This window comes from Pseudopipra pipra, chromosome 6 (genome assembly GCF_036250125.1).
Source record: "Pseudopipra pipra isolate bDixPip1 chromosome 6, bDixPip1.hap1, whole genome shotgun sequence".
Classification (NCBI taxonomy): domain Eukaryota; kingdom Metazoa; phylum Chordata; class Aves; order Passeriformes; family Pipridae; genus Pseudopipra; species Pseudopipra pipra.
In genome coordinates, this window is record NC_087554.1 from 30925598 (window position 1) to 30949445 (window position 23848).

A 23848-nucleotide genomic window follows, 5' to 3' on the forward strand; every position below is an offset into this window, starting at 1 on the left:
GTGGCACAAGTTCCAGTAAACCTGTTAAACTTACTTAAATTAAACCAGTAGGATTTCCAGCTGTTAACAAATTCTTTGCAACTCCATAAGGGCGAATTCTTCCAGTATGCCCATACCCACGCAGGAGTAAACATGTTTGCAGTAGGACCAAATCAGTTCAGAATTTGGCTCTGCACTAAGCACAAACCAAGTTTTAAATTGTAACCAATCCTAAGCACCAAATGACAGCAAACTTCGTATTCCTTTACTGTTATTCCCAGGGTAACACACCACCTGAAATGTGGAGAATATGAAGCTCTCCATCTTCATGATCACTGTACCTATTTCCCTCAGGCTCCGGCTTTGTAAAAAAATTAGAAAGTACCATGGTCTCCCAGTACTTGAAAGAGTAGAGGCCTTGTAAATCTCAACATCCTGCCCGCCCCAAAGAATGGAGCAGAGCTGGCTTTGAGTATGGGGGAGGAGAAAGGAAGTGTTCATAAGCCTGAATGCAATCAGTGCATACAGTAGGTCTAATTCTTGTCCTATCAGCCTTGACGCAATGTGTCCTTTTCCTTCAGCTACTTTAGATAAACAGGAAAAGAAAAGAAAAAAAACAGTGCTGGAAAAAATACAAGTAAGTTCAGAAAGAAAATGTTATTGTCAAATGTTCTAATAGCGATTCCAAACAATAGTGAGTACAGTATGTCATATGAAAAACAGTGTTATTGGTATGACAGTCAATCATACCAAAACCAGAAAAAAAGAGAGACTTTTTAAAAAAATTATGCTGCAATAAGAATAGCTAGTGATTTGGAGCATTAAGCATTACAGCTTATGAGTAACAAAACCTGAAAAGTGGAAACCAGCACAAGTGGTAATATTCTTACATCCATTTTTCTGACAGGGAAGGTTCTTTACAGATAGTTAAAGTGGTTTGCCCTGGTTTTTAATAATCGTAGAGTGTACCTATGCTACTACCTAGCAAAGCCATGAATAGCACTACCTTCCTCTAGCCATTAAATTATTCCAAGAAGTATTCTTTCATTAATGCTTCATACAAAAAAAAAAACAACAAACAGGTGAAGACTAGTTACACAGTAGGAATAATCTGGTTTGGCAGTACTACTTCTAGAAGCCAAGTCAACTTTCTGGTGTGAATGTGGGAGCGTTAACACCACTGAAAGGGCTCATTCTACAACTGAAGACTATAAAATATAATCTTTCAAAATGATTTTTGTGCAGAAATCTATGAAAAAAGACATAGGTTATGACAGCAGACCCTCTCAATTAACAATGTCATACTTACAAATTTTGTTTATAAAGACATTGGACCTAGTAAGCCAAATCATTAGTGATGGGCATAGCTTCAAAGAAATCAGTGCAACTCGGTGACGTGATAAGAAAATTTGACTCAGTTTAATTTCTTATTGGTGGGCTTTTATCATTTGTAGCATGGACATGAGGGATATGAAGGGACACATTCATCTGTTTAATTAATTTAACAGATCTCCTTTAAACCACACAGTATGATGCATTGTCACAATCAATTACCAGAAATATGGAAATCTATATCTTCAAAACATTCATAACTAATTATCCCACACATTTTCACAAAGTAGTTCAACGTTACTAACTACTCTGTGAAAATGTTCACTGACGTTATCCACTGTCATTCAAAAAATCCAGAGCTGAGCAAACATTAAAAAGGAGCTTCTCATTTCCACAAACACCTTCTACCCATTAGACTGTGCTGCTTATTCACACTCTTAAGGAGTTAGCTGTGAGTAAGAATTGATGACTATTTTTATCTCTGTTACCCATCAAAAATCCCTTTATTCAGTGAATGGACTGTATGTAATGGGTTTCCATTCCAGTTCTTAGAACATGTCTGTTCACCATACAAAAAACACTCTTATTAAAATTGCTCTTAAATGAGTCTCTAGAAGTGTTATGGATGGACTGGACAACACTGACAATACTCTCCTTTGACCCTATTCTAGTTCTTCTGGAGAACAGACTGTAACACACTATTAAATTTAAGAGAAGAAAGATGCTCTGAAAGACATCCTGGAGGATGCAGAGTTGCTGATGCAGAGTATGCCCTGGTCAGGTGACACGGTTCCAGTTCTCTACTCATTCAGTCCCTCCACTCCCTGTGATGCTGTAAACGTCTCAGTTGTGCTCTATAACTGCCTGGGGTTGTTTGTTCATCCATCTGTTCAAAAGTCAAGAGTCAGTCAACACTTTCATCTTCCTCATGCTCTACTATAGCAGGACTTTTTTCTTCACTCTCCTCATATAGCAGGGCATGATAGTTGACTTTCTCTACTTGCTGCCTCCTGCTGACATTTTTCTCTTGTACCTTTCGTTCTGCTTCTGCTTTCTTTCTTTTCTTTCCTTAAACCTAGTTGACAGGACTACCTTTCTGGGCTGTGCCCTTTGTCTGCAGGGGTAGCGAACCCTGATCCCTAGAGGAAGCCTTGGGCCCTAAAATTCAGGTCAAATAAGTTACCAGTTCTGTGAACTCAGTATTCTCTTTTTAAAATATTTTAAAAGGAGAACTTGTTCGCAAAAGAACAAAAGACCAGAAAGGTTTATAACTCCTAACAGAAGCCATCTGCTTGAATGTAAAGCTAGGAATGTATTGGTATTTTCAGTTCAGGTCAGGACAGCTGGGATCAAGAATACCAGCCTGCAGGCTGTTGCTCAGACTTATCTTTCTGTTAATGAAACAGTTTTTGCAAAAGAAGTGTTATCGTATCCTTAAAAACAAACAAACAAAAAAATACTTTCAGAAACCCCCAGCATACCCTTTCATGAAGCTGAACATTTTCCTCTCACACTCCAGAGAAAAAGGGCAGGCTACTCCACACGAAATACTGCTTGCCATTATAAATCAAACAGAGGAAAGAGAAATGAAGAGCTGATTCTGTAGTTGTTTTTTATTAATAACTTTTAACTAAAGTTATATATTAAAATATCCAACACTGATTTTCTACAAAAAAACCCCAAAACAAACAACCCACCAAAACTCAAACCTGTGAACTTCAACCATTATGGGATTTTTTTGTTTCTCCTCTCTCAAAAATAACATGACCATGGCCCATTTTTCAAGCCAGATTTCAATCCTCTCCAGCCAGCTGTCAGGAAACCACAGAAGGTGCTTGAAAGAGCACAAGAAATGACTGGTTCTAATCTGAAGGAAAAAAAAGTTGGGGAACAAGGCAGCTACTTGTGGCAGAATGTTATTTTTTCTTCAGTCTCTGCCTGCATATTTTCACAACATGTGTACTCTGTTACCCCATCACTTCCCTCTTTTCCTTTGGTAAATATCTCTGCTTTGGAATAAAAGAAGGCCCAGGGGTGCTACTTGTAAGGACTGCACTTGCCTTGATATGTTTTTTTTGAACTGAACACATACAATGGACACATTTCAAACTTGGACCTTTGCCATCATACATGTTGCTTTTAGTCTAACTTTCTCAGATAATGGGGGGAGGCTGGAAGTAAGGAAGAGCTGGGAGTGGGGTCATACACTCTGTCCTTTACCAGATGTGGGATCTCATGGGAGCCAAGTGTGATAGCCCACACAAACCCCTCTAAGCACACAACATAATGGAGAGAGAGAGTGGAATGCAAACTGACTCTCTCCAAGCACTGATTGCTTGCAAAATCAAATACGAACCCAATGCAGAAATGGATGACTAGGCCATACCTTTGCCATGCAGCTGCTTAGATTAAAAAAAAGGTAGCATGATTAACAATTTATTTTTAAAAAGAAACAAATCTGTTTACAAGTTCTTTTTGAGGAAGAGAATCAATGAGAGGGAGATTTCTCCCCACTTTCACCCTGTACACTGCATGCCCAGTTAAATGACTGTGTTTCATTTATTTGATTTAACCTGCTATTTGCAACCCAACAGATGCACTGAAGTAGATTAGATTGTTCTAGAGAAGAATTAGAACAGAATTAGGATCTAGGAAACTGGATTAACGCGGCTCAAAGACTAACCCACACCCAAACACTAACCCAGTTAAGAACACTGGGTAAGACACACTTTTCAATGTTGTGCTCATGCATCAAATGGCAATGCAGCAACAGCTAGGGGAAGGATAAGAGTTGGCAATGGGCTCACCCTGTGAACTTACATGCCAGGGCACTTCCAAGTGGCATGTGAATGAAGCCTGAACCCCTGAAACCTGCCATGTGTACTAAGCAACTTGGAGATGGGAAGAGCTGCCAATGGGGCTGAGGTAGTGCTTGAGCAAAGTTAATTTGGGAACAAAACAAAGTACTGAGAAGTTCCTGAAAGGTCTAGGCAGGTCTGAAAGATTTGAGAATTCTCTGCATTACATAGTGTTGAGTCCAGCTCTGCAAAGTATTTTTGAACTTGTATTTTACATACATGGGACTGTATTTTCCAGAAGTTGTGGATTTCTTTATATACACAGACCTACCTGTGAAAAATGCAAGAGAGGTTAGGAATGCAATAAACTTCAGTTTTTTGCAGCTCCTTTACTAACCAACTGAACTAGCTACACCATTTAAGTTTGGTTGTCAGGTTTTTGTCTGCTACTAAGACACAAACAGCTTTGGAGTAAAACACAGCAGTACTTTGTAGAAGCCAAGCAGTGTCACGCAGCAGCAAAAGCCATATAAAGAAATCTAATAACATTATAGGAGGAGAATTAAGGTCCCATGTAAAGAAAAATGAACATCAGATACTCTGGCATGGAAGGGCTAACAGAGTTTTCTCCTACAGTATATGTGCTATCCTGTCAGTGATAAAGGATCCAGCTCTGTGCTGGGACAAATGGCTTCTTTTCTTGGCCTAGTGCAGCAGAAGTCTTCTGTCCCGCTGTATTCTCTTGGGAAAAGAAAAGAGTTACTACAAAAAGGTGCAGAAAGCTGCCTAGAGCATGGGGAATTCAATCAATATCCCTGGTACAGTTGGTATCCTCTGGCACACACTGGGCAGCTTATCAGGCAAAATGACAGCAGGTCCAAAGCTCCATTTCAGATGCTGCTGCCGCTCAGCCCAGAAGTTGGGTAGCAGTCCTCACCATGCTAACTCTGCAGCAGAATACTTAATCTAAGAGGATATGTAAGAAAGGAAAAGGTGTAAGACCTGTCAAATGACAAAACCTTGTAACATGGTACTAGCAATGGAATGTGTGCAAGAAAATAGAGCTATACCACAGACAGCTAAAGCAAGGTGTTGCCATGACCTGGTAACTTCAGATAAAGTGATATGGGCCCTGCTGCTGCATGTCCCATAAAGAAAGAAGGGGCTCACATATACAGCTCTTCACTAGCTCCTTTCTCTCTTTTACAGTTTCAACTCAAGTAATGTCACCTTGTGAAGAGGCAGAACTCCAGAGTCATCTAATGAAGCTCTGAAATCCACTGCTGCCTACTGGGGGACCAAGATTTCAAGACATTAAAGTTAAAATAATTCCCAGTAGGTCTCCTACTAACATCTTAATGTGTCTGTACCGAGTGGTATTTTCACAACATTCCCTTCCTTTCTCCTTTGACTGGATAAAGAGCTAGGAGGAAAAAAAAAAAGTACCTATGAATACTGATGTGCAGGGAACCCTCATAAATTCGCTTCCCGTCACTTCAACAAATGAGGTCCCCCTGGGAAGCTGTGAGAGAGAGCCTTCTCACAACAGCCTGATTATCAAAAGTTTCTTCTGTCTTGAAATACGCTAACCTCACAGGGACGAGCATCATAATATTATGAAAGTATCATAATAGCTTGAGCATTGTAAACTACTTTTGTAACTTGGGATGCGTGAGGCACATTTCCAACAGGTTGGTTCCCAGCAATACTGTTTGCCTCTCTGTATCACTTGAGAATTACCCCAAGCTTGAAAGATTCATGTGCTGCACAAATTCAATTTCAGAATAGAAATGTGATTCTCCATATATTGGATTTCAGGTAGTCACTGCATCCATCATAAGTTTAGCAAGCTAGCTTTATCACTGCCTTCTTCTCTTCAGAAATATAATATGTGTTACCTGTTACAGTCCTACCCAGTATTTCAAAAATTTTCTAGAAATAAGCTGTTCTTCAGGGATTGCCATAAGTCTACAGTACTTCAGTATTGATGGCATTTCTGTCAACTTACAGATCTGCCCTTCACAGTTTTCTGTCCTGGATCTTTTCCATTTTTGCAGTTTACAGATCCATCCATGTTTTGCAGCTATCTGTGTGTGAAGGCATTCTACATAATAACCTGAGAAGTTATCTCCTGCTTTCTTTCCAGTCTCCCTAGAGTTTCTGGGGCAGCGCTTTTGTATGTTGGTACACAAAGCTAACCTCACATGTATCCTTCTCCTAGCACTAAAAAAGAAACTGCCTTTACAACCATGTTTCAGTTTGGTTGTATCGTTAAAACTCCAAACTCTAAGAAACCAGAATGAACTAGTGTAAATCAAACAGTGCTCTTACCACTTAGACCCGCCCTGCAACCCTTTGCAATCAGGGAATCTAAAATTACCATATTTACAGCATCTGCAGCAGAGCCAAGTACAAAACAAGATGAATAGCTGTGACGCACAAGGCAGAGTGTAGAAGTATGCAGCTGGGCCTGCAAACAATATAGGCACTCGGCACTGAAGTCCATCTAATACTTTTCACAGATCAGAGTGACTAAAAGGGGAAGGAGGGGGAGGGAGGAGAAGAGAAATTCCAGGAAGATGAGTGAAAACACAGCAGAAATCCCAGGCTGCTTCACTAATGGGTAATTGAAATGACTCACAAAAGGTCTAATAGGGAATTCAATTAATTAGGGACATGACTGGGCAGGGAGGAGGAGGGAAAGAAAAGAGTGCCGGTGATACAAGAAAATCACTCCTTTCCACTTAAAAAAGGGTCTGGAAGAAAACCTGAAGGTAAAAAAAAGCCAAGTTTTTCAAGGCAGGGTCTCTACTCCTTCTTATGCACAGAAAAAGCCCACAGTCGAACCACCTTGGCTTCATGGGATGAGAAAAGGACAAATAAGCAGATTCCTATTCCTTCCTTTCCCCAGATTTCTAAAGAAAAGGAACAAAAAAGAATAAAATTTTATATATTTAATACATCACCAGTAAGGCAACTAGTAAGAAGAAACTATGAGGACAAGACAGAGGAATGATGCAGAATAGATTAATACGATGCTGCTAATAGCATCCCCATCTTCATAACACCGCTACTTATTCCATGTGACAATGAGGGGAGGGCAATAGGAAGCTGCAGGAAGATGAAAAAATGAAAAATACATGGGGACATATGAAGGAAAAATGTAATGGAAGAAAGGGAGAGCAGCAGGAACGGGGAGATGAAGGAATGAAAGCGATATGAGGAGGGAGAGGAAAAAATGGAAAAGGAGTGGATGGAAGGAAGGAGAGGGGAAATGAGGAAGGTCATGGGTGAGAGGAGCAGGAGGGGGAAAACCTGAAAAGGAGAAGAGCAGATGCGGGAGTGGTCAGGGAAAGAATGAGAAGTTTCACAATCAGTCAGCAGTTAGAACTTGCTGTGATGGGTAATTGGGAACAGCAGTGTTGATTCAGCAACCATCTATTGACAAATACTGCTTCTGATTAAGCCTCAGAGACTAAATTTACACTAGTGCTAGTTTAGAAGTATCCACGAATATGTGACCCAAACTTGCAGGCCCACAACTGGTCATTCCTGGCAATGGAACAGCAGGGAGAGATACAATGACGGGGGGTTGGAAAGATCCCACTTTCCTGAGGTGGAAAGTGGGATCTGCAGCCTTTCAGAATAAAGTTACCATAGCTTGAAACATAGCTCTTGTTAATTCTGACTTGGAGCTGTTATTGCCAGGCTGGCTGTTCAATAGCTTTACAAAAGAAACTCACAGTCATTGTTTACCTTCGTGAATCATGAAGAGAGCTAACAAAAAGTACTTCTTGGGCCTATTGGGTTCAGCACTGAATACCCTCAGAAGGCTTAGATATGCTCTCATGCTCAAGGATCAAGATACTATCACTGTGAAAGGTTGGCAAAGTTTGCAATATACTGCATGTCTGGGCAATTAGTTGAGTATTTCTGTTCCCAGAGCTGTCAATCTAACATCTTTGCATGAAAACATATAAATCAAACTATATACCTCTGCCAGTAAACAGACCATTAATGTCAGCTCGACTATCAAATGACTTCCAGAAAACCAAAAGATTTTTTATAAGCCTTATATTTACTGTAATAGAGTAAAGAAGATACAACACTGCCCAAGAAAATAGTTTTCAGGCAGTCCAGACACACTGGACCAGAAAGAAAAATATACTGTTTCAGTAACAAGAACCAGTATGATACAAATATCTTTATATTACTGTAAATACACCTGTGTCTAGATACATAAATTGCACTACCGTAACTAAATCCTGGCTTTCACATTGTTTTAAGATAGATTCATGCAAAAATGAGTATGCAGAAATCCCCAGCTGATTCAGAATTGACCTTCCAACATGACACTAAGGAGTATTATGCTGCTGCAGGAATCATCTTTCAGAAGTATAAAGCGGAAATTCAAATTCCTTTGGGCTGGTTTAAAAAAATAGCCCCTAGAAATTTTTCGAAGACATTATTGTTGGTGCTCCAAACAAATGTAAATATATTCTAGTTTCAACCAACTAGGCTGGTATTTTCTAAGGAAAGGACTACAAACTGTGGACGTTCAGTGCCTAGGTGCCTATGCAACAATGCTATTGTCATACAAGAATTACAATACAGCTATAAAATGTCAATTAAGTCAGGCAGCCTCAAAAGCAAATTCAAGCTGGGTAGCCAAAGCACTTGACACAGTACTTTTTTGGCTTCAAAGCTCCATTCTTTTCAAATTCTCTAACATGTCGGATGAAACAGACAGTGCAATGTGCTCTGAAGGTCATCAGTTTCTAGCCAAAGCGCCTCCAAAATTTAGCAGGGCCTTGATTTCATTGCCAATATAATTTTGTCCTTTTACTGAGCCTTCATCAAGTTAGACTCAAGAGAACTACAGGCTAGGTCAACATGTATCTCGAGGCTATCTGGGTTCTGTTAAGCCAGGCTGACGCATTTTGTCCAGACCCTCCTCTCCTTCTCTTCAAAACACTCATCAGAAAATTTAAAAAGTTCCCTCTCTTCTACAGAATTTAAATAATTAGAACAAATTCTTTTTATCTCTCTAATTAAGTACCATCCTGTATTTAGTCAGTTGACAGCACCAAAGAATGATTTTTCTGTATTCCACAATGTCATCCCTCCTCCCTGAATCTATTCAAAGCCTCTTGTACATATTTAATCACTCCTAGCTAGGCCTGGCTAATGAAATGCAGGGCCTTGCCCTGACCTGACCTTGCTATTTCTATTTTGGCTCAGCACATCCTCTGCTAGTTGGGTAAAAAAAAAAAAAAGTTCTTTCTTTCTCTTGGACTTAAAGGTCCTGTTACTGGCAGGGGGTATGGTCAAGGACACTGCTGAAAACAGAACAAATGACTCCCAACGCTGCTTCACAAAACTACTGCAAACCCAAAAAGGACCATAGCAACTTAAGTGCAAAGTTTTTTCCCCTTTTTCCTTTGCTTGGCAAAGACTGGTGGGCACTGTTCATCTACTGGGAATGGCTTATGGCTACATAATTCTGTAAGAAAAATGGACTGCTCAAATTGTTTCCAGCACTCATAAAGCACTGGTATTTGTTTTGGGCACTTACTGCAACTAAATATGTTTTTCTTGGTTTTCCCTATCTACCCTTCCTATTTGCCAATACGACAATTAAAAAATATATTTTCCCTTTCCAAGAGCTTGTGAAGAAGTGTGATCCCATTTATGAGCACTTAGGAATGCTGGATGCTGGGTTAGCCCTTTTGTCACATGATGTTGGTTGCAGGAATTTATCAACATGCCAATCAAAAGTCAGAAATGTTTCTAGTATAGGACAGGACAACATTTACATGGTGATCGTGGTCTTTTTAAGCTAAGTTTGTTTTCAAGTGGTTTGTGATTTTGTTGACCATTAGTTTTGGTGCTCAGTTTTATGTACTGAGTTGCTGGATGAACCATAAACCATATTTGAAATCAGCAAGGGCAAGGGCCATCTTTTTATTCTTTGTGTGCACACACTGCCTTGCATTGTGGAGCTCTGGATACTGAATAGGGGTCACAGATGCTATCACAAAACAACCAGTAACAGCACAAGGATCTTTAGGTACTCAGATTGTCAGAAAAATAAGGCTGAGTGGCTCAATTCACCATTGTTCCTTGATTATCTCTCAACGGAGGCACGTCAGAGAAATATGGCTGAATAGGACAAGGATGCCTTTAGCTAGCTGCCCGAAACTAACGCCCTACGTCCCATGGAGCACTGTGAGTCCTAAGGACCACGGATATAGACCATATTTCTAATGGCCAGAATCCATGTAACACATCCCTTATTAGTTCTTCTGTACACGCTGGAACTTACATAAGAGGAGTTAGACTCGTGCTTACAAGCCCAGTTTTTTCTCAGCTCAACTAAAACAAACAGGTTCGAGTTGCAACATTCAGACAAATTGAAGCAGTAGGAGATTAGACATTGAAGAAATAATAAAATCATGTTCATAATCACTGGAATGGTGTGCTGTGTAGAACAAGCACACTCACACTGACTGTCCGTGTCTTTGGTTTTTTTGTGTTATATTCTGCTGCGGGCATTTTTGTTGTGATTTTACACTACAGGCATCAAGAGCATTGAGTGCTGAATCTCCCTGCTTATGCTGTTCCTGATGTTTGGCAGAGCTGGAGAATGCTACCTTGGGGTCCTTCTTCCCTCAGAGATCTCACGGGATGTTGCAGTTACGCCACATCCCCACAGCTAAAACCACAGAATGTAAAAACAGCTGTGAAATCCAACTGTCTGATCTGCCTTGGTGTTTAGCTGGCCTCTGCGGGGCCAAATTTTTTTGACTCAGAGTAAAAATATGATTTAGCACAATTCATGAGACTAGGCAAAAGCATTTTTGGAAGGTTTTTTCCAACCTACTTGTAACAAACAAATTCGGGCCATCACCTATATATGCCAGAAAAAATGTTTATCTAGCTTAGCCAAAATTGAGCAAAATAGATTTGTTGGCAGCATGGACAAAGCTTTACGCTTTATTTTTTTTGAGGTTCCTTCCTAATTCCAGTTTTCTATTCCCCACTCTTTAATTTTTTTCTCCCTTATGGTTCTTTTTTTTCCTTTAGTCTTCTTTTGCATTTGTTTTCTTTCTGTCCTGTCTCATGGGGGCATATTAAAAGACTTCCTATCTCTACCATTCCTACCTTTTCTTTGCTAAATTATTTTCCCCTGGCCAAAGGTGTATCCTTTGATACCCCTTGATTAAATTTCCAACATATTAAACGATTGGGAAACACAAATCTTAACAGTAGGCTAAGACTATTAATCCAAAAAATATACGGATTTTTTTTTTAATCTACATTTGTCTTACTAATGTAGATATTTATATATAGAGACATATATTTTAATATCTCACCACTTACTCAACAACTAGCATAGAAAAAGATATACGTAAAACAACTTCAGAAAGAGGAAAATAGACAAATTTAATAGCTTAACAAGGAAAATTTGAATCTATCATTTCCAGGCACACTGGTCTTCCTTCTGCTGTTACAGACTTCATATGTTTCCCATGAGGTGAACCTCAAAATTCCTATTTCTTTAGCATTAACTGCATGAACCATTATAAGATGGCTCACGCTCCCAAAAATCAACATAGAAATTTTTAGCACTCCAGTCAGAACTTTCTGAAATTTCATTTGAATTTTTTAAATACAAAGTCAGACTGAGTCTCACAGTAAGCGCCACATAGTTTTGCATGCATTCTTGAGGCTACTAAGACTGACCCATGTAAAGACCTGAGTACTATCTAATTTCTGCTGAATATGCTTCCTAAAAATAGTCTCACTATCTCCAGAGACTTTAAATCATAGTGGTAACCAGTTGTCTTGGGGATGACAAGAAGCAACTCTTCAAAGGCAGTTGTTCAAGAGAGCCTTCCCAATTGATTCTTCTAGGGGTTCATATCTTCATGTTTTATTAAGAGCCTCTAACTGTTGCCTTACTTTTTGGAATATATGAGCACTTGAAATTAGTTCATGATAAACTTGTTGAGGGCTGATTTTATCACTTTTTAATTGAAAGCAGGTCACTAAAAAAAAATCGCCCATGTTGAGAATCCAAAAGATTTAGGAGGGGTATGACAAGTCATTCAAGCAACACTGAGTGTTCAAATGATGCTTAAATGTTCAATACACAATCCCACCCATAAGAAGAAAAACTGTGCCTAGGCAGTGTCTATGCATACTTCACAGTCACATCAGGACTGGCTCCCAAGCACAAAATACACACATACATCATGCTAGTAACCGGTCAATGGCTATCATTGCTCATCAAAGGCTTAGAAAATACAATGCAAACCTAAATTACAACTAAAACCTTTTAATTCTCACTATCAATTCTTCAAGCCAAGAAAGAAGTCTTTGTTTTGTTTTGATTTTTAGGAGTCCTGTTGGAAACACAGATGGCATGTTCACCAGCTGCATCGCTATTGCTCTGACATGTATCCACAGTGGCTCTCAGCAAGTTCAGACAAGAAACGGGAAGACTGATATCACTTTCTTGCTGTGAGATCCAAGTCCTAGCTGGGTCAGAAATCACATGGTGTATTAAGGGCTTAAGATTGATTCTGGAGATTTAAACTCCTGTTTTGACCATACACCATGAATGGAAATGGGCTACAGAAAAAATAAGTTCGACGGATCTGGGCCATGGAGTAAGAGAAGACCGTAATCAAGGAAAAAAGAATGAATTAAAGTGATAGATGTGCTTTTAGCATCCTGTCAAGTAAGTTACACCATTAGTTTGTTTCTGGAATCTGACAAAAAATGACAATATTAGGTATTTTATGCTAGAGGACAGTCTTTGCAGGGGGCTGTGTAACTCCATTCATGGATACAATTTCTGTGTTAAAAGGCCAGGAATAATCTGCTCCATTAAAGAATGGAAGGAAATCCACTCTCTTCAGGTTGGTTAGCAGTCCCTTTTTCTTCTTTCAGATGTAGCCCAGATCTTACTGTAAACTGACTATTAAGTAAGAACTCTGGTGTCTATTACCAATACCTGAAAACTTCAACATGTTTTCATCTCTTTATAGCCAATACAACATTTTTTTATCACTGGGAGTAAAAAGTAATAAATACAAAGTAATGTCCAAACCAGTTCCCAGCCTTCAGAAGACTGTACAACGCACAGATGGCATCCTATACTCAGGTAATATATTTCACTGGATGATAGATGAAGAGAGATTTCTTATGGCATGTAGGGATGCCATTTTAACATCAAATACATTCCAACTCCCTTATCTAATCTAATGAGCCATTTAACAGTTTATCTATCAGATCAAGTCTTTGAATCAGTTTTGTGCCATGGGAGTAAAACATGCTAATATTTAAATAACCATATTTTTGACAAAGGTGAATTTGATCAGTAATAAAGATTGTTTCCAATCAATGACCTTCAAAAGATTTCTTCCGCGTCTTTCCAGAGGACTACACAAAACATCACAGTCCATAAAATACCTTGGTCAAATCCACTGCTATTTATTTTCCTCTTTGTCACTATTTCTTAAACTTTATAAAGTACTTTCATAAATGTTTTGGGTCTAGAGAAGGCATGCTCTTACTTTCATATGGAAACTGTAAGCACTTTCATCCCTCCGCTGCCAGAACACACACACACAGCTGGCACATTCTTCTAATCACAAAAGTAAAAAAAAGAAAAAAATCACAGCTGCAATATTAATAGCAAATATATTCTGGTTCATGTCCAGTTACACTCAGGTGAACACTGATAAGTCATGTGTGAGGTTCTCATACATAGCTCTGCCACTGCAACACCAATCCTATCATGCCTCAGCCTCTTTTTAACATTGTTGTACAGCTTGTTCCTGAACGGCATCTTGCTGATCCATTCCTATCCAGCAGAGATTTCTTATAGTCAGCCATAGTTGGGTTGTTGCTTTTTACAGTATAATAAATATATGGGCCTCTGTCTCCTCTCAGAATCTGAGACTTCAGATAGGCAGGTTGGCCAAATTCTGCAGCAACGCTTCCTCCAAATGACAACCTTCCTCCAAATGACAATGTTTGCAAAATACATGATTAAAAAATCTGTCCTAGTTAAGCTGGTTTGTGTGGTCTTCTAAATACCATAAAAGTGTTTCAACAATAAATATATAGAAATCAAATTAAAGTACTATGTTAAATGAAACAAAATGTCTACATTGTGCAAATGTGTCCTAGATTAAAGTAGTGAGCTCTATAAGCACCATCTTGGCCATCTTAGGACGTACATACCCTGCCTGATTTTCAGCTGATCTGTATAGCATTTACAGCATAGGGAAATTTCTGTGGAAGGAACCCTATCACCATTTTTCAAGAGCAGACTAAGGTTTGCCTTTAAAGCAATAATGCTGAGGCAAATTCCAGTATGTTCCCTCCCAGCAGTCTTGGTACAGCAATTTTTCACTACTTGCTACACTAGGCAGTGTTTATGGAAAGTCACTGAATACCTTGAAGAAGCAGGTGTCTGACCTACTCATAGCACTCGCCTCCAAGTGCACAGTATTCCTAGCACAAAATTAAACACTGGGGACTAGCATGCCATGGCATTCATAGCAGGGCTTTTACAGCACACTCAGTTACAGTATGCTCAGCAAACATACCGAGAATAAAACAGTTTAGCATGAAGCACTGAAGAACAGTGGGCAAATGGCATGGTATCTATGGACTGTCACCAAGGCACCAGGCCTTCATAATGCAAAGTAATGTGCAAAAATAGAGCTTAATGTAAACAGTGGAAATGGGAAAGCATTGCCAGACATTAATGAAATGCTAACTTTCCTAGCTTGGGAAAATTCATTCATCACTACAAAGCCATTGCTTGGTAGCTTGATGCAACAGCAGAGAAGGATGCCTTAAAGAATTCCTTATAGGCAGTAAGAATTTTAGAGTTTCTTCATGTATAAAAAAGTATTTTTTTAAACCTATGAGGTTCAAGTCAAATGGGCAATCCTATGAATCTCTAATCAGTTTTACTTTCTTTCTCTTCTCACTGTCAAATTCTGTTCTCCTGGACCACAGCTGCAGAAGAAATTTCCAGTAGTTCAGGACATTTTCGCAATTACTTAAGCTGGCTTAAATTGCCTGTGGTAAGAGGCATTATCATGTGTAATAATCGGCTACAGGGAAAAAGCTTTGGCCCAAATAATCAATATTCTTTCAAAAAGAATGATGAAGATTGCTGCCTCTAAATGTAATCACTGTACAGACCTGTTTTAACTTTTACCTCCTTGGCCTTAAAGTGACTACATGAGATAAAGGGACACAGGCACAGCAAAGCTGTGCTGTGAGATCTCATTCTTCCTTTGGTGTAATTTGGTGGCATCATGGTCCGTAACTCGGTTTCTCAAAGCTTACAAAGGAAATGCTCAAAAGTAAGAAACAGACAGCAGTGGGAATGCTTTGCTATGCAACTCCTGATGTGTAAGTCAAATTGAATTATACAGAGAGAATTGCAAACACTCAAGGGCCCCCCCAACCTAGGGTTCGCTCTTCTTGCAGTACACATTAATGGCTTTATAGAAAGCAACTGCCTTTCCACATTCCACCGTGGGCCAAAATAAGCTGCCCATCCCAACCTGAGAAACCAAACTCAAGCACTTTCCAGGCCCCTGTAACATGAGCAACCTATGAGGGGATGCGGCACTGTGTTGGATGATGCACTCAAAATGCCTGTCCTCTCCTTCTGGCACAGAGAGCACCACTGTTCCTTTTTAAAAATTCCCTGCTCTTAGCAGGGTTTGTTTTTCTAACTGGTTCCCAGAAACCTCTTGGGGGTTCCAAGCCCAGAAAAGTAATTACTGCATTACTTTGGCCACAGACACAATATCAACCTTGTTAGACTTGGCCTGTGGAGAGAGCCAAACACCTGCTGCTGCAACATTTATTTGATAAGCTTCATGGTTCGCTAACATAAACCTGATCCTGCTGACCTGCAGGAGGATGAAAAGGAGTTGGGGGGAAAGGGTGGAACAGGTAGGCAATCTCACAGCCCTCTGGCCCAGCAGCTTACAGCCCTCTCTCCCAGCAAGCTCTCATTTCTCTTTGCTTTCTTGTTCCCTGGTGAGAGCTTCAGAGAATTGGTTTTCCCCCTGCAGTTATGCAGGCAGATGTGGAAGGGGCTAGGATTCCCATGCCTTATGACGGATTAACTGACAAGTGCGGGATCAATACGGGAATTGTTCTAGCTCTGGCTGCATCTGTAGGCTTCCAAAGCAGACAGAATAGCTGCACACATTCTCGTTGGCATGGTGGTGTGTGCACTGAAAGGCTGGCTTAATGCCAAAGTCTATTAGTTAACAGCAAGGAGGGAAGGGAAGAAGGGCTGCAAATCAGTCAAATTAACAGATAAATGTTGGGGAGAAACACAGATGTAGAAATAGAAACCTGATTCTTATTCTTCAAATGACAGTTTTCTTGTCTAGTAAAAAAAAAAAAATGTGGATGGGGGAAATAAATAAGGTTTTATCTCAAATAGGACCATTTCTTCCAGCTGATACTGCTAATATCTGAGGAAAACAACACAAATGCCAAGGGAATTAGCAGGAAGAAGAAAATAACCTTCCCAACTATGGTGCTCCATATCAGGAAAGAAACTTATTCTTCTGACTGGCAAGCTTGTCTCTCTGCCTCACCTTTTTCCAGGCAGAGGAAGTAAAAAATGGACAATCTAGAAAACCAAGAAAGGACATTTCAATGTATCTGCTAGTTATCACACGGAAAGGGTTTGATCTCAGAACAGTATGTTTTCTAGTGTATCTCTGTCTGTGTGTTGATAGTGTATCTTGGAGATATATAGTGTAATTCACCCTCTTGGGAGACAGTGAGAAGCAGATGAATCACTGTAGATTACATCAGAGCCAGACCAATCTTTCATATAAAACTTGGCAAAAATCTGAAGACTAACCCTCTGAACATGTGTGAAATTGTCTACATGAGCATCTTCTATCTTATTTCACCTTTTTCCACTCAGAACTTCAGGAAATTTATTTCCGGATGGATAAAAAACCCTGCAAAATTCAAATGATACAGCACAAGGCATTTTCTGGATAGATCCAACCCAAATCAAACACCTCAAAAGAAAACTTCTCCTGTGGAATCTCAAGCACAGTTCTGCACGTATGTGAAATTCAGGTAACGAATGATAAATATATCAAGTTTGGACTACCACCAACATTCTATTTTTGTATTCACCCTTCACAGGGTGAAGGTATAGGACTCACAGCATCAAAGTGAAATGCTAACTACACTCAGAAAACCAGCATGATTGGATTCTCAGAGCTCTATTAACACAGCCAACTGTTTTTCAATTTCTGCTTTATTGACTAGATTGTTTCTCTACAAAGAGTACGAGACAGATTTTTTAGAACTAGTAATTAAGGAAAACAAAAAATAATGTGATACTATTAGAAGACTCTTGTGGAAAGTGCTGTAAGCAAGAAGACAGAAAGTGTAAGGGAATTTGACCTACACTAGGAAGCCTACATTGCTTGGAAGCCTGTGAGCACAAAACATCCACAAAGTGCGTGCTGCCCAGCAGGAAAATCTTGAAAGCAATATACAATACAACCAACTCCTGGCAAATCCACCAGACTGAGCCGTCAGCTTTGTTGAAAATTGCTGATGACCAAAGCAAATGCCTTTATTCTTCCTCCACCATTTTGTTTCAGGCTCTACGCCAATGTTCCCCAACAGAATAAAAGCAACACCAAGGAACTCCAAACACATTGTTCACCCACCAGGCAATGGTGATAAGAAAGAACTCATGGCTTGTTCCTCAACAGCTGATAGAGAAACCAGCAGCAAAAGTCCCAAGTTAAGAACAATTTTATTATTTGGAGCTCTTAGAACAATTAAAGCCATCTTATTTCTGAAAGTATTACGAAGTATTACAGGTAAAGTATTGGAATTACTATAAAGATCCTCCTAATGGTATTTCTACCATTAGGTAGAAATAAAATCCCTATCATATTACAGGATGCTTATCTATATTGTTCTGCCTTTTATTCTTGTTTCAGACTGTGAGCAAATGTACACTTTGTACAGCAGTTTCTGCCTGTAGTTTCCCCAGAGCATCACACATGCAGAAGCTCTCTGAAGGATATATGTTTCATGGTAAAATACTGGTAGACTGTTACACTAGCAGGAATAGTTTTAAAGAAAGTTGAACAGGTCTGACAGCAGACAGGGTGAACTACAGCTGGTTATCTGAGAAGTGGAACCCAAGGAGCTTCACCTGACAAATCAGCAGAGCACTGTGAAACTACACTAAGTTTGGAGCACAGGAGGGCAAATGAGAAACAATGACAGCCACACAGCTCACTCAGAGCATCCCCAAGAGAGCAGCCATATGCTGACAACGAACACTGCAGCCAAAAGGAACCAAAATCACATAACAGCTTCTTAAAATAAATCCTCCCAACAGGCCCTGCTTCCTGTTCTGTAACAGCCACCAGACGACAGGAGTGAAACTTAACTCTGAGTCACGTAAGTGCACGTGTGCTTGTGTGCTCAAGAGCACCAAGCTCTGGGTGCCTAGGCACGTGTGGCTGCCCGTGCTTTTGTGCAGCCAGTTACAGGACTATGAGAAGAACATGAAAGCAGGATGCCTCTCTCTCTCTCCATATTCTTCCTCTATGCAACGAACTTTATGGAATTGAAAATTGAAAAATTGTGAGCCTTTTCCTCGCTACAGGTAAAATGTGAGCAAGTGTTGGAGGCCCTTAACAGTGCACGGGTAACTGGAGCTCAGTCTGGTAACATATACTTGTGCTGTGTCACATCCCTGGGAACCTCCAGGATCAAGACCTTACCACCATTTTGCATGATAAAAAAAGATCAAATTGGCCAGAGTCAGAGTAGAATATCAAGATAAAACTTTTTAAAATGGTAACTGAATATTGTGCTCTCGAATCTTCTCCTTTTCAAAAGAGCATTTCTAACTCTAATACTGTGAAGACAACTTTTATGGTGGGAACCAAGAGTAAGCAACATAAGTTGCCCAACTTTGCAAACACACTAAAACAGGTTTCTCAAAAATACGTCATAGCTTGATGCCTTGAAATGATTGAACCGCATCCTTCTCCTGAGTTTTTTGTTTGAGTATATCTGGTTTCTTCAGGTTGGAATCAATGGAAGAAAAAGACTGTGTTTTTTTGTTATGTCTTGGGTTAAAAGCTATTGAAACTGGTCAATCTAGCACTACATTTCCTTTCAAGCTAAATAAGGCTACGGTTAAATACCTCTTTGTTTAGTAATTGCTAAAAACAAAAGACTACAAAAATACACGAAGGTTGTGCAGGGTCTGGACCTCACAAGACAAAGGGAATCATGGGAACAGAACAGATGCCACAAATGTGGAGATTAGGCCAATGAGTAGTGCAGCTCTGCTTCTAAAAGTGTTGGGGATGAATATGGTATCTTTGTCAACATATGAAGCATATCCTACCATGTGAGGCTTACTGTAAGTCAATGTTACTGATATAATTTTTACTACATCAAAGTATAGTAATTATTTCTTTGGTAATTTGCTAGCTGTCACTCAAAGCATGTGGAATAGTAAAAGGATAAAACTGTTTATTTTATTTTTTGTTTTTGTTAGGGGAGAGGTGTGTCTGTGTGTGTAAAGAATACTAAGAACAGGTTTCTTCTTAAAGAAAGTCATCCAAAGACATCCAAAATTAGGTTTACTCTCTCAGAATATTCTTATGTTACCTTGAGCCTTAAAATAAATCTCCGGCCAAGTCCTAGGTGGTTAATTACTTCCAGTTATTTCTGAATAAAGTTTTAACCACTTTTCTTGGAGTCATCAGTATCTAACAGGTTAGGGTGAGGGGAGGAAGTGACCTGTCTGAACATTAGACAAATAACAGACTTACTGACACAATAAAAGCAAAAGAACAAAACAAAGTAACTGGAAAGGATAGCGGACTAATTTGCTTATAGCAGCATTTGAGGAAGGGCTAAGAAAACAGTGAAACACCTTACAGTATCCAAAAGCCTTCAGGCCACTTTAGTTCAGCTGTATCATGCCCTAGGTTTTGGCAAGAAGAAATACGGGCAGGACATGCTAATAAGATTTCCAGTCCTTCACCTTGATATTCAAATAGTTTTTTTCACAGCACCAGTATATCAACTTAAACTTGATTTATCCTTAAAAAACCCAGTGGAATTCCTAAAAGCTCTGCAGAAGCTCTGGCCTGTTTTCAGAGCACTGTGGCACACAGGAGGTGAACTGGGTGCTGATGGGGGAGGTACAGCATGTGCTTAGGAGAAAGCCTACAAGAGAATCCCATGCTCAACCTAGCCTCCAGATGACCTTTTATAAATGTGAGAAATTATTTGTCAGGCAAAGTATAAGGGATTATATATGTATTTAAACCTTTGCTTGAATTGACTCATAAAGCAGGAAAGCCATGAACATGCAAAATTCACTTTGGAAAAAATGCCCAGATAAGTAAACATAAGACTTTAAGGATAACTATGCAATAACTGGACCATATGTGTACATACTATATGTATACATATACTATATGTATTTAACACTGTAGAAATGAAGCATCCTTCATATAATGCTGAAGATTTCAGCATCTCTGTAAATTAGAAAAGAAGACCAAAAATAGGACATGGTGAAATTCTTCTGTCCATTATTGCAAAAAACTGGCAAGAATTAGCAGCTGAAGCCAGATATCCTCGAGCCTCAATCTTAAAACTGTATTTTTTTTTTATGTTACTCATTCCTAGGGCACATTTAAAAGAGCAGTGAACAACTGGTGCTGATTCTTGTGGCTTTTTAGCCGCTGATAGATACGTGCCATGCATATACTCATTTACCATAACAAATATTTGCACATGGGTTTGAAACACTGGGAGGCCATACATGCACGGCTACTGTCTCAAGTCAACCCTTCCTTTCAAGGCCCAGTTCCACTCCCTTCTCCATCTTAGTCCTTTCATTAATCTCCCCATCTGCCTTCTAGTTTTGCTTAGATTACAAATTATTGTTACTAAGTACAAGAACGCTGTAACCAAAGACTGACTGTGCCTAACATAATCATGCAAATAATTTCCTGTTTCCTTCACTTTTCCACCCACTGTCTGGCTTTTTTAGGGCAAAGACATAACTTTTTGCATGTTGCTAGAGGACTACACACACTAGTGGGGCTAAGAATGCAATAAAAAAGATTTAATGGCAAAGAGGATGAATAGAATCAACGAGTATTTTCCCTTCAGCAAAAAACAGTATGTTGCTACTTCAGTGGCAAAGGCTCTTATGCCCAGAAGAAGCTAGAGAACTGCCTTCTGTAAGTGCAAAGACAGTGGAAGTACTTTTGGCTCGACATACCCATATGTCTGCTGATCTGATTCTTCAATGAAACAATTCACTGTCTGTTTCTGGGGACATAACGAATGGAGGAGTTAGATCAATTATCCAAGAGTCTTCAGGATACACTCTGACAGATGATGAAAGGACTCTAATATGTAATTGAAATATCCTCTACCAAAATACTTACATTAAACGTTGGCTGATTACACACAGGTCTGAGTTGTTTTTCAGTGAAAGCCAAACATCTAAAAAGCTGGCTTCCCACTACAGAGCCTTTGTGTTGGGTAAATTAGCTTCAGGAAGAGAATAAAAATGAATTAAAACCATATGGAGATACTCTCCCTTTCCCCCCCTTTCCCCTTTCCTTTCGCTATATGAATCCCCTCTGACTGACAGAGGCCAGTTTAGTATAATTTAGTCCAGTGTTTTTGTTTCCTAAAGTCTCAGTCTTGGGCTGAGTCCATTAATAGGCTGCAGCTGATTTTAATCTAGATGAACTCAAGATTTCTCTCTTCTTTGGTTTTAAAAAGATTACAAATTGTGTGTTATATAAATAGAGGGAAAAGAAGAACCAGAATGAGTAAAAAATCTGCTCTCCATTAGCTGACCTGCTGAATAAGATTATGATCCAAATAAAGATGAGAAATGAGAGATGTGGGGAGAAAAATACACAATTAAAAGCTCTAGTGATACTGCATCCAGACACACTGGTAAAAGGAGATGTAGTAATGTCTGATAGTGACCATTACTATTGTAACAACACAGAAGAGGTATTACTGGGACTCCAAAAGTGATAAACCAGATGCCTCGAGGACTGTTCTGATGGTTTGCAGCACCCCTTCCCAGTTAAACTTAAAATCACTTTGATAGCAACTATGACCTCTTTTTATCTCGGGTCTGTCTGGTAGCTAAGGTGGAATAAGTTGGTCTTAGACTAGCTCCTTGTAGATATTCTTGAGTGTGAAAGAATGCCATGATACTCACGTGGACTGATTCAAGTGGGACTTGTAAGCAGAGGTGCTGAACCTAGAGAAAGTTGCCTCAGATTGGTGCTGAGGTAATTTTGGGTGGGAAGGGGCTGGTTTAGTTTTTTGACTTAATGCCAGCCTGAATTCCATGTCTGCTTTATGCCACCTGGAACTCCAGACACAATCACAGGACTGTGGATGGCTCAAGACTGCATGAATGCATGATTTTAAAAATACTTGCTATAGGCTGCAAATGTGACACTCATTTTTATTGATGCTCAACCTCAGTGCTGATGCATTAAAAGTTTCCATTAAGAGGAATCTCATGAACAGCTCATACACACCTGCTCCATTTAAAAATGGTCATTTAAAAATTTAAAAATGGTTGAGCAGCAAAGCCAAACATGAAGCACAGGAGTAGAGTGTAACTACTCACAGCACAGCAACAAGATGGCTGCCATTTGGAAGAACAAGAGTTATAGAATTGTCTGTAACAGACTTTTGATATTTAACTCCAGCTGAAAAATATAGATAAAAACCTGCTTTCAATCCACAAGAAAAACAAAATGTTTTTCATAGCCTATGAGCAAAATTTTAAGTGAGCTGTACTCACAAATAAAAGGTCCCAAGAAGCTGGAGTCTCAATGTCACTATGATAACATAAAAATTTCAAAATAGCATTTTATTCCACAGAGAATCCATTTCAGAAGTCCAGAAATGTTTTTCTCTACTTGCTAACGCTCTCATTCTGGGAATCACACACATCTGTTTTACACAAAAAAAGATAGTATATACCTGTATAAAGTAAAAATCACAGCTTTGCCCTAAGAAGGGCAACAGATACAGTAAAAGTACTAGTAATCAATAATAAACAGTAAATATGCAGAGAAACAGATGGACAGACAACATGAGTAAGTGGAATTACATGGTTCTATCAGCTTTACCTGAATACAACCCCTCATAATAAGTTTCAATTACAGTGATAAACGTGACTGGATTAAACCCAGTAAATTTTTCATTCCTTGCTAATGGGGCAAATGTAACTTGGAAGGAGTCTGTATGCAATCACTGGAGGTTTTATTTGTATAACTTTTCTGGAGTTTGACTATATTTGATTGCATGTGGGTGGCTGTGGGACGGGCGGACAGCTGGGTGAAAAACTATGACAAAAGGAATCTTGTCCCATTTCCTGCCTATGCTTCATTCACTAATGAGCACTGCTCTGGGTCATTCTCAAGATTTCTTCATCTGTTGTTGTCTTGTCTGCAAAAGGGGCACCCCAGCAGTGGAGCTGTTGTCAGCTTGTCTTGAGAGTTTATTCTGCTGCCTCTCACCCTTGCAGCTGTGTGGGATTTTAAGTGCCTGGCTGTAAACAACTCCATACTTTGTGTTTCTTTTTGGATGACTTGAAGGCCAGTCTGAGG

The 23848-nt window shown here is 39.4% G+C and overlaps 1 protein-coding gene and 1 long non-coding RNA gene across 11 annotated transcripts in view; one reads left to right on the top strand and one right to left on the bottom strand.

Annotated features, from left to right (window-relative positions):
- The window catches only part of LOC135415907 (uncharacterized), a 37871-nt gene extending 24419 nt beyond the window's left edge, over nucleotides 1–13452 (top strand). Inside the window, exons 2-3 of one of the 2 annotated variants that reach the window (XR_010431334.1) lie at nucleotides 5319–5444; nucleotides 12513–13452. This is a non-coding gene — a long non-coding RNA (uncharacterized LOC135415907). The remainder of the gene's footprint in view (nucleotides 1–5318; nucleotides 5445–12512) is intronic. The other variant, XR_010431333.1, reaches the window with a different exon arrangement.
- Nucleotides 1–23848, bottom strand: part of RAD51B (RAD51 paralog B) — a 470288-nt gene that overhangs the window by 133289 nt on the left and 313151 nt on the right. The gene's annotated exons all lie outside the window — the stretch shown is intronic.